Below are 11,724 nucleotides of genomic sequence, written 5' to 3' on the forward strand. Positions count from 1 at the left end.
AGCAGGTGCTTACTGTTTCAAGTCTTGATTGAATACTTTTCATATAATTATCTTATTTAATGTCCTCAACAATCCAATGAGGCAGAAAAAGAGGTATGAAGAAGTTAAATGGTTTTGTTCCGTGTCATGCATTTCATAAGTGGTGACACTGGGATTTGAACCCAGTTGCTTATTCTGCTGTCCTGTTCCCCAAATGAGTAAACTGGCAGAAAGTACCCCCTCAACTTCATTTCCTACTGTGCCCTCCGCCTATCAAGCTATACAACAGACATACAGACTCCTTTGCTGCTCCTGGAACACATAAAACTAAATCTCCTTTGTCAGTAAGTCTCTCCTGGACCACCCAATCTAAAGTGCAATCCCTGCTCATAACACCCTCTTCTTTCCCCTCACAGCGATAGTCACACCTTAAGGGTTTACTTGCATATTCATCTTTGTCCACCTCATCTGTTTTAATTCAAAACAGCCTACACCTAGAACTTTTCCACTTCTTAAACATCTATAGAATCCATTTATGAACTTACTGTCATTAAGTCTTCACTATAAACTCTGAGGAAGTGCCACTCTTCATTAAAAGAAATAGTGAATAATTGGCCATAGGTCAAAGAACCTATTCATGGTGAAGCCTAGATTGCAACCCCAACCCTTTTGATTGCAGAGTACTAGCAAGCTATACTTCTTCCCTAGATGCTCAGGATTTGAGGACCCTAAACAAGGAGATTACTGAAGCAACTGGCAGATGGGCTTAATAGTCTCCTCTATAATTATCTGCAAATTTGTAAACCTTGAAGTGAAAAATAAATCCTCCCTCCTCAGGTCTCTTTTAAGAATGATGACTGAATGACCTAAAGGAGCCTCATCCTGGGGGCTTGCACTGAGCAAGTCACAGCGCAAGGAGGCAGCTAATTGCTGAACTTGATTGCAACCGCTAATCACAGTCATAGGGAAAAAAAGTGTTGGGAATTAATTAGGCAAGGACCTTCCGAACAGCAGCAGGAAGCCTCTGAGTGACCTTTATTTACAGTCAGTTAAACAGAAGTGTGACTAAAAATGCCAGGGAGCAAATCAGATTATTAATATTGATTGCTTAAAGAAAATGAATAATTTAGAGGCCTAGTCAGAATAAATATCCAGTGACAGAGATGAAAGAGTGCAGCACACCACATTTCTAACATTCATCCGTCATGTGGCAGTGTCCCCTGCTCGGAAATTGAGAATTTTCACCCTCACAAAGCACAATTAGTTTCATGACCCAGCATGATTGCCACTAAGAACTGTTCTCATTCAGCCAAGCATGGGGGAAATCCAGGGTGTTGAACTAAAGCTTTTGTCAACACTTTGCATGGTAAACTAATTACAAGTTCATGGAAGGTTTACTTTCTGATTTTTATCAATAAAACATCAGCCAGAAGAAGTTGGATTGCATTTTCTATGCTTACTGAGTAAAGCTCCCATGCTTCCATTTTTGATTACTGTATACATTGTATGGTGCATAGATGACAGAAATATTCAATGGGAAAGGCAAAGGTTTCAGATTGCTTATAAGTAAAGATTTTCAGAGGCTCTCTCCAACTTTTAATAAAAGTTGCCTTTCATTGGCTAGAGTCAGTTTTATACTATACCTCACCAGTGTCATGCCTCTGTCCTAACTCCATTTGATGATAAGACAGATTTGGAATATTTATTTATAGCAAGATCTTGAACAGGTACTTTTGAATTACATATTTTCTTGAAGCCGTGATTTTTTAGACTTTTATGCCATGTTGAAGGGTTTAAGTTGTACTTAAAGTTATGTTCTCTACCTGCAAATATTAATTAAATTTCCTGGTGGGGAGTTATTGCAATAATTATGTTTTAGGGAAGTAGATATTAATAGTTTTGCTGAAGTGGCAGTATTTCAGGACTACCACAGTGGCGGAGAATCCAGGCATATTCACTTTGAATTAAGAGAAATTAAGCTCTGAGGCTATCAGATTAATGTATCAAATCAACTAGGCATGTTCATGGTAGTCACAGTTTCTATATGACAGTAAACATAATTTGTAAACCAATCAATAAAGCAATTCAAATCATTCATTTTCTCTATCCAGTATAGGCATTAGTATTCGTTTATGCCTATATTAATTTATGTCATTCATATCAAGTATGTGTAGGCTCAGTTGTTCAGTCGTGTCTGACTCTTTGCAATCCCATGGACTGTAGCCCACCAGGCTTCTCCATGTCCGTGGAATTTCCCAGGCAGAAATACTAGAGCGGGTTGCCATTTCCTACTCCAGAAGATCTTCCTGACCCAGGGATTGGACCAGAGTCTCTTGCGCTGGCAGGCAGATTCTTTACCACTGCACCACCTGGGAAGTCTAAGTATAGATACTAGCATTATCACATACACATACACAAGACATAGACACTGAGATGAAATGTTTTCCAGTTCTTTACAGTAAATAGAATTGAATTTTTTCCCCTCTTTTAAACACAGTTTGAAGCACATTCCCTTAGTACTCAGCTGTAGAATGTCCAAATATATTGCCAGATCATCTCCCCAGGTGTTCCATCGCCCTACAATTGGGAAGGAACCAAATGCAAACCTCAGTGAGGCTGAGATAATTTCCCGTGTGAATTATTGACTTACATTGCTCTCATTCTATTGCCTGTTAGACTTCAACAAATATTGCCCAACTGTTAGGTCTGACTGACCCTAGGTGAGACCCATGATTAGCCTACTTATGTTCTTGTGGTAAAAAAAAAAAAAAAAAAAAAATGGGTACTAAAGTTTGGGAGATTACACCAAGTATTGCTGACACCTTCCAATATGGCTGTTATTGATTTAAGCATTGATGGGATATTTGTCAAACATGAATGAATTCTCATTTCTCTGTTCACAGTACCGATGGTCCTATTCTAAAGGAATGTATTTTTTTTTTTCCCTAGTAATAGGAATTACTGCTTTTGAAAGGGAACAATAAGAAGGTCATTCAGTTATGCATCTGTCTTGCTATATATACTTTTTTCATGAAAATTTGTATTAATATAGCACTCCTTTTGGAGGGAGAAAAGGTCATGTGAAAATCAGATTCCTCAGTCCTCTATCATCTAGCACTGGTATACTAGCACCTCGTTGTTCAGTCACTAAGTTATGTCCGACTTTCTGTGACCCAGTGGATTGTAGCACACCAGCTTCCCTGTCCTTCACTATCTCCCAGAGTATTCTTGCCTTGAGAACCCTATGAACAGTAAAGCAGTACTGCAGACTGATAATCTTCTGACGGTAACATTTTCATTCACTTGGTATATTGCAGGTAGATAGAGGTTAGTAGAAGATATTTCTTTGCCCCACAAATTTGGAAAATATCATTATTTATAAGCTATTTGATACTATTTCTAGAATCTAGTATCTTCCTGACTTTTAAATTAGCTTGTTTTTTTTTAAACATGCAAAACTAATGCTCAAAAGAAAAGCATCAACAGAAAAAATGCAGATAGCCTTCATTAAATGTGAGCATAAAGGTTTAATCACATCTGATGTTAAAGGAATACAGTTTTTATTGAGGTGTGCTAAATGATTCAGGTGGTTGGCAGGTTGGTTACCACAAGTCATTAGATTGTGAGGGGATTTGGGGGGCTCTTGTTTGCATCTAGCTACTAGCACACTGACTGTGGCAACCTTTCCTCTCCAAAGCAATTTTCCCTTTCAGAAAACCAAACAGTGCAGAATTATGGCCTCTCTTTTAGATTCCAGAAGCCCACCTCAGATGGCACTAGACTGTGTGTACAAAGTAGAGCTCACCTTCTGATTCTTTTCCCATTTGAAGACAACAAAATGAATCTGGTTCTTTGGAAAGACAATACTGTGCAAATGTGCCTCTTTTAATATATGAAAGCTAACATTAAATACTTCATCTTACGGCATTCTGGCGATGGGAAAGATTGAAGGCAGGGGGAGAAGGGGACAACAGAGGATGAGATGGTGGGATGGCATCACCGACTCAATGGACATGAGTTTGAGCAAGCTCCAGGAATTGGTGATGGACAGGGAGGCCTGGCGTGCTGCGGTCCATGGGTGTTACAGAGTTGGACATGACTGAGCAACTGAACTGATGGCATTCTGAGACTTCTTGCTTTTGCTACTTGAGGGTGTGATTTTCATGTTAATTGTGTGTCGTCTGTAATGGGGAGGCCTGGCTTTATGTGCAGATGTGCCCCATTCTTTTCCATTATAGAAAGTAAATAATATGATTGTAATAATTCCTGGTATCAGATTATAAAAGCAGCATCTTTAGAATCTGCAAATGTGCTGTTTTTATTTTATCCCTTTGTTTATACACAGATTAAAACATGATCCCCCATGGCTACAGCTTGTAATTAAATAGTGTTCTAAGGCTGTCACAGAGCGAGAAGGCAGTGCTTGAGTGACTTTGAAATAGAGTCAACACCTGAGGAATAAATTTTCTCCTCTGTCTTTCCCTTGGCCTTGAATGTTTTGATAATGTTGAAAAGACACAATAAAAAATGTTATTATTTAATGAGCAAAGAAATGTAGCTAGTCACTACACTGCCTGCTGCAGGAAAGAAAGATTTTTCAATATTACTTGAAGGATCGCAGGGTTGGGGGTGGATATTTTCCATATAATTAATTTCATCTTAATTTGCTTGGTTTTCTGTAGAAGATCATCAGATAGAAACTGCAATATGTTTCTTTGTCTCTTTTCTCTCCCTGAAGTCTCAGCATAATTTAGAACTAGGGACAAGTGATTCTTTCGCACTTTACATGCAAGTCACAGTTTCCTTATTGGGTCCAAAGGATCCCTGGTCTCCAAGCTCCAGTACACAGCTGCCGCCGCATATGTTACTGCTGAAAACGAAAACTTGCTGAAATAATCATTCCCTGTGTTTTTAAAAGGCTGTGTTTAAAGTATTACTTGACACATCTCATTTCTTTAGGGAACTTGAGTTCATATCACAAAACAGCAGAGCCAATAAAACCCAAAGGTTTATTTTTTTGTATTTAATATTGGATATTATGAACAATCTTAAGAATCGCTAGTAATCAAATTTATTTGGGCCTGAAGCATTATATGTACTTTAGTTTCTCGCATGCAAAACACAAAGATAAATTAACACAGTAGTGAATATAAAATTCGGGTACTTTTCGATGCACATTATTTAAAAATGTAAATTCTTATATACACACAAAGCTAGTACCACTTTTGTTTAAAACTATTAAAGGCTTTATTAATTGTTTTTCTTCTATGATCTTGCTGCTGATTATTTCCAGCACTCTCTATAAGTAGCAAAAGTAGAAAATAATGTTTCCTTTGCTTTGCTAGCGTATGGGATCCACACCAGTTACCTTAAATCACAGGGTACATGAAATCCTTCTTCTAAGTAGAGACACTTCCGAGCCTAGATGTCTGTGGACTTCTGGTTCCTTTGTTACATATAAATAAGATAGTAAATAATATAGCTCCCACCCAATAATTTTCCAAAGTTAACATGGAGAAAGAATTATTTGGACATAGCCAGGATCTCCATTCATTTTAAAGTTAGGTTCCTATGGGAGAACATTATTTCTGAAAATAAAAACTTTTGTTAGCATCCCTGAGAGATGTAATTAAAAGTATAAGTAAATGGAAGTTAGCCTGGGCAGAATTCAGTGACAGCCCAAAAAGCAAATTAACATTTAGGACTTCCTACCTTTTTCTTTCAAGCAAATAAGAATAACAAGGTAATTTTCTCAAAAGCCCCAAGAAATGTTTTGGGAGTTTTGTTTTACCCACCTTTCCCACTCCCTGCCCCCTCCATTCTGGATTGTCAAACAGAAATAGGAAACATTTCCAAATGAAAAATTGTTCCAAATGTGGTTTTAATCCAATAATCATTACCAGATTGAATTTCAAAGAATTCTGAAGATTTTTGTTTTTATGTTTGAGAGAAAGAAAAAATAAGTTGCATTTGAATAATATTTCAGTGGTTTTGTAAATAATATTTATGTTTAAATTTAAATACAAAGTGTGGATAATTTAAGGTAATAATTTCAGTAATTACAGAGTCCCTGTTTAGCTAAGTCTTAATCAGCATGGAAGAAGATCTTTTTGTGGCTTTATTTCATTCAGATGATGTCAGCAGATTCTGAGGCAGGAAAATAGATATATGTTCCTTTGATGTTTTTCTTGGGAAAGTTGGAAGTGTATCCTGTAGAGAAGATACATTTCTCCTTGCCTGCTTAATAGCCCCTAGAGACACAGGAAGTGACCCATATAGCTATATTTGATTATTATACAGCCATTCAATTTTTGAATAATTCAGTGATTAATTTTTATTAATTAGAAAAGTTATAAGTATGGCCAATATAAAATAATTTGTAAAAATCCCTGTCATTAACTACTTAAAGGTGGGGTGAGGGGAAACTATTTATGACTTGAACCATTTAGTTCTTTTTAAATAAAACTTATACTGATCAGATACTCTGCTACCAAAGTGGCCCTGACAATTCATGGGCACAGTGTTTATCCTGTTATAGTCCATTTTACGTCTATACTTGATTCTTAATAAATGTGTCTTCCTTGACCAAACCCACTGAAAATTAAAATGATTTCAACTACGATGGTTACTAGGTTGAGCTGTATGGATTTTCATAAAATTCCTTTTAAAAATCTTTTGTTCACCTATCTTAATAAAAAATTCTAGTAAATAGTGTAAACTCTAGAGAAGAACATGTTTAGAATACCACATATGGCAAGCTAGCCCTATCTGGAATTAAATTTTATGTGAACTTAATCATTCTGTATGAAGATTACACCCCAAAATACCTACACTCTCAAAACAATTTACAGATCAGGAACATTATTTATCATTATTTAGTATGTCTAAGAAAAATATGTTATGTAATATGCTTAATTACCCCCATTTGAAGTTGTGACAGAACTCTTTATAAAATTCTTTAGAAATATCTTAATTTGAGAAAAAACATATATTTTAAAAATATAAAACCTGTTGACTGATTTCTTATGTGGGAGTCTGCATAAGAAATAACAGAGAATGGGATATTGGTTCTGCCAATAAAAGAGGGGAGGACTATAATTGTGGACCCTGAGGGGACTCTAGCCAGCAGACTGGACTGATCACTTGTGAGAAGCAAGAGACCCGAAACCAAGAATGACTTTAGACTTGCCAGACTAGATTTGAGTAGCCAAACAGAAAATGATTGTATGAACAGAAATAGGGGAAATGGGAATTTGGGGATACTATAATGAGTTCAGTTTTGAATCTTTTGAGTTTCACTGAACCTGCAGAACAGGATATTTAGATGAGAGATGGAAACAACTGATTGTTTAAATGTTGAGGTTGGGGAAATAGCTGTGGGAATCATCTATACCCATATCTATCTCTGTATTTGCCGATTGAAAATAAGAAATGGACACTGAATAAGAGAATGATTACCTATAACCCTGCTATCCAGAAATAATCAAATAATATTAATATAATAAGTAATTCATTCTTCAGTCTTTCCACTACACACATATACATACATAAACGTGTTTTTCATCCACTCACCTGCATGCGTAACTATTCTGTTCTGAAAACTTGTAAGCAGACAGCTACAGTGTTTTAGCATAACACTGTTACAAAGTCCTAGAGTTGACATGTCACGTTGTGACCAAATTGCAATAGTAGCTAGGAGAAAAGAATAATAGACTGGGAGAACACCTGATTAAGTGCTAGTAAATGAGTCTTTTTTAGCATATCGTGTTTAAAAAAGAATTTGAATCCAAAGAAAAACCTATTCAAAAGTACTGTATTTTAAGTCAACACATCAAATCAAAATTGTTTCACTGAATTCCTTCTGCCTTCCTAATGCTTGATCCTCTTCAGTCTGAGACATGATTACAGCTGAGTTAATTAGCATAATCAAATAACTGTTTGGCAAATCTTTATTACATTAAGAAAAAGAGCTTGCTCTAGGTTGGTCTACATCACAATTATGGCAGTACTGTTTGAACCCATGATAATGGTTTTAGACATTATAGCCTCAAACTGCTGAGTTTCAGAAGTTCCAACCAAGACTGCAGTTCCCTGCAATGTCAGTACAGGCACACAAGAAGGGGAAAAAAATTACTCAGGGAAGAAAATTATACATAAATCAAAAGTATGAAAAACATCGCCTTCATCTGTGCTTCAGTAGCATAGTATAAAGCTACAAAGAACAATGGGTGTGTGTCTCTCAAGTCTCCAGTGAGAAAAACACCCAAGAGTTCACAGAGCTCAAATGTTTTTCCAAAATGTCCAATTAGGAAAATCAATTAACTAGGCATAATGGGCCCTGTGGTGAAATTGGTTCATTTCGTTGGACTAGGAAGAAAAACTGTGAAAAACCCATTTTTTCTCTTGCTGTACCCTTCCACAAAGCTATGATGAATAGGAAGATGCCTTACAGTGTCTCAATGAAGTTTACTCTCAGCTACCAGGTATGACAGCTCAAACTCTTTCTCACAGAATTCTGATTTTTACATAAAATCTGAGCAGGTTTTTACTTTTTAAGGTTAACACTGTGTGTTAGGATCCTGGTCTCCCAAGACTAGCTTTGAAATAGAATTTAATCACTCCAAGTTATCCTTTCTGTAGAGATCTGGAAAATAAATAGACCTAAATCTTTCTCTTTTTGGTTTCATTTCTCACACTAACAGTGAGTGAAGGGGCACACAGCAACAATGGCCAAAACAAGTGCAAATTATAGAGTTTCCAGAAATTTTCAACTTTGTCTTGATGATTATCCCATATTCTGAGAGTCTTGGTGATATCTTTTGCTCCAGAGCATGAAGTTAATCAAATTTTGCTTTTCTTCAATCCCTGGATTTCCCTAGATGATAAAGAATGTTTCATTATTTCAGATTGGTTCAGCATAAAGGTCTGATAAAACCTGCTGGTGTGAGAATAGATGTGCATCCATAGGAAATTTATATAAGCCTGAATTTATGAGAGTGATTTGCATTTCTGTAGATTACCAGATTCTCTCATCAGATAAGTGTGCCTTCTATTCTCTAAATCTGAGGTCGTAGTAGGGTGTTTTCTCACCATAAAAGTTCTGCACTACCTAAACAGAAACTACAGTCTGGAGTTCTCAGATACTGCTTGGATCCTAATCCTCTCTCCATCAGATTACTGCCTGAGTGAGTTAATCTCTCTCTGCCTTCAGGTCTCTTCTATGAAAAGAGAGATCATATTACCTGCCTCATAGGGATGCAGTGAGAATTCAATAAGTTTATGAGATAAAATGGTCCACAACTGTGCCTTTCACATTGCAAGCACTGGTAATTACTATCATTGCGAGGATTTGTTTTGTAATCAAGTTGGGTTAGGCCTACACTGGCATTGTGGTACAGAATTGTGTCCCCCACAAAATTTGTGTATTGAAGTCCTAACCCTCAGAACCTCAGAATGTGCCTGTATTTGGAGATAGGGTCTTTAAAGAGATGAGCTAAAACGAGGTTGTTAGGGTAGACTTTAATCCAATATGACTGATATCCTCCAAGAAGAAAAGGTTAGCGCACAGATGCAAAAGGAAGACACGTGAGGACATAGGGAGAAGATGGACATCTATAGATAAGGAGAGAGAGACCTCAGAAGAAACCAGCCCTACCAGCACTTTGATCTCCAACTTCTAACTTCAGAATAGTAAGAAAATAAATTTCTCTTATTTGGAACACCAGACAAATCAAAGGCAGCCCTAGGAGACATACAAACGGACATTAAAAATTGAAGTTTTCTAATGAAAGTCCTTGTTTGTGGGCTCTCTTAAAAGGCAAGAGATCTGACAAGGGTAGACTTCCCTCAGCTGCATGGAAACAAAAGCTGGCAGTTGAATGATAGAGTTCTTTTTCATTGTTCTTTTTAGAGAGAGAATGGATTATCCAGTTGACCATGAGGCCACCATCTCCCCTTTTCTCACATCCGATCCACTAGCTCCATTGGTATTAAGGCACCAGATCTAAAGGTCTAGGCTTCCCAGGTGGCTCAGATGGTAAAGAATCTGCCCATAGTGCTGGAGACCCAGGTTCAATCCCTACATCCGGAAGATCTCCTGGAGTAGGGAATGGCAACCCGCTGCAGTATTCTTACCTGAAGAACTCCATAGACAGAGCAGTTTGGCAGGCTATAGTCCATGGGGTTGCAAAGAGTTGGACACGACTGAGCAACTAACACACTTTCACATTTTCTAAAGGTCTAGTTCAATTTTGGTGATTATCTATTTTGGTTCTATTTTTCCAAATTTAGCTAGATAATACCTGGTGTAGAAAAATACTTTCTCCTATAAACAATTAATGCTGGAGAGGGTGCAGAGAAAGGGGAACCCTCTTACACTGTTGGTGGGAATGCAAACTAGAATAGCCACTATAGAGAACAGTGTGGAGATTCCTTAAAAAACTGGAAATAGAATTGCCGTATGACCCAGCAATCCCACTGCTGGGCATACACACAGAAAACCAGAATTGAAAGAGACACGTGTACCCCAGTGTTCACTGAAGCCTGTTTACAATAGCTAGGACTTGGAAGCAACCTAGATGTGCATTGGCAGATGATGGATAAGAAAGCTGTGGTACATATACACAATGGAATATTACTCAGCTATTAAAAAGAATGCATTTGAATCAGAATCAGTTCTAATGAGGTGGATGAAACTGGAGCCTATTATATACAGTGAAGTAAGTCAGAAAGAAAAACACAATACAGTTTATTAATGCCTATATATGGAATTTAGAAAGATGGTAATGATGACCCTATATGTGAGACAGCAAAAGAAACACAGATGTAAAGAACAGACTGTTGGACTCTGTGGGAGAAGGTGAGGGTGGGATGATTTGAGGGACTAGCATTGAAACATGTATATTACCATATGTGAAATAGATCGCCAGTCCAGGTTCGATGCATGAGACAGGGTGCTCAGGGCTGGTGCACTGGCATGACCCAGAGGGATGGGATGGGGAGGGAGGTGGGAGGGGGTGTTCAGAACAGGTAACAAAGTACACTCATGGCTAATTCATGTCAATGTATGGCAAAACCCACTACAATATTGTAAAGTAATTAGCCTCCAATTAAAATAAATTAATTAATTACAAAAAAACCACTTTCTCCTAACCTAACATCCATGGAAAACCTTCACAGGGATGATAGCATACCGTTGGTGAGTTTAGAGTTGATTATGAGTAGTTCTGTAATTCTGTTTCTTTGTGTGTGTGTGTGTGTGTGTGTGTGTGTGTGTGTGTTGTGATTCTATATTTGAGAATTACTTTCAACAGGACAGAAAACATTTCTGTTTTAAAACAATTTTGGACACCATGAAGCCATAGCCTTCATTTCCCTGAGTCTAGCTGGCAACTAATCCACTTTTCCACAGGTAACATATTGCCACCTCATTCTGAAAAGCGCCCATCATTTCTACGACACCAGTGGAAGGCCCTGGGTGGTGCGGCCAGCCAGCGAGGCTCTGCTGAGCACCCTGTGATGAAGACAACACCTGCTCAGAGGGATTCCTTTTCGTGGGTTGCCATTACCACTAGAAGTATGGTTCATGTCTGCTGCTGGCTGGTCAAAGACATAGTGTCAGTTTTTTAATAACAAGCTGTGAGCACTTGCAAGTCAAAGGAAGGGAGGGAGAAAGCGAACCAGGCCCAATGTTATTTCAATAGGCAAGCTCCAAAGTCTTCTAAGGTTAACTAACACTGCCTAATT

Source organism: Cervus elaphus, chromosome 9 (genome assembly GCF_910594005.1).
Source record: "Cervus elaphus chromosome 9, mCerEla1.1, whole genome shotgun sequence".
Lineage (NCBI taxonomy): Eukaryota > Metazoa > Chordata > Mammalia > Artiodactyla > Cervidae > Cervus > Cervus elaphus.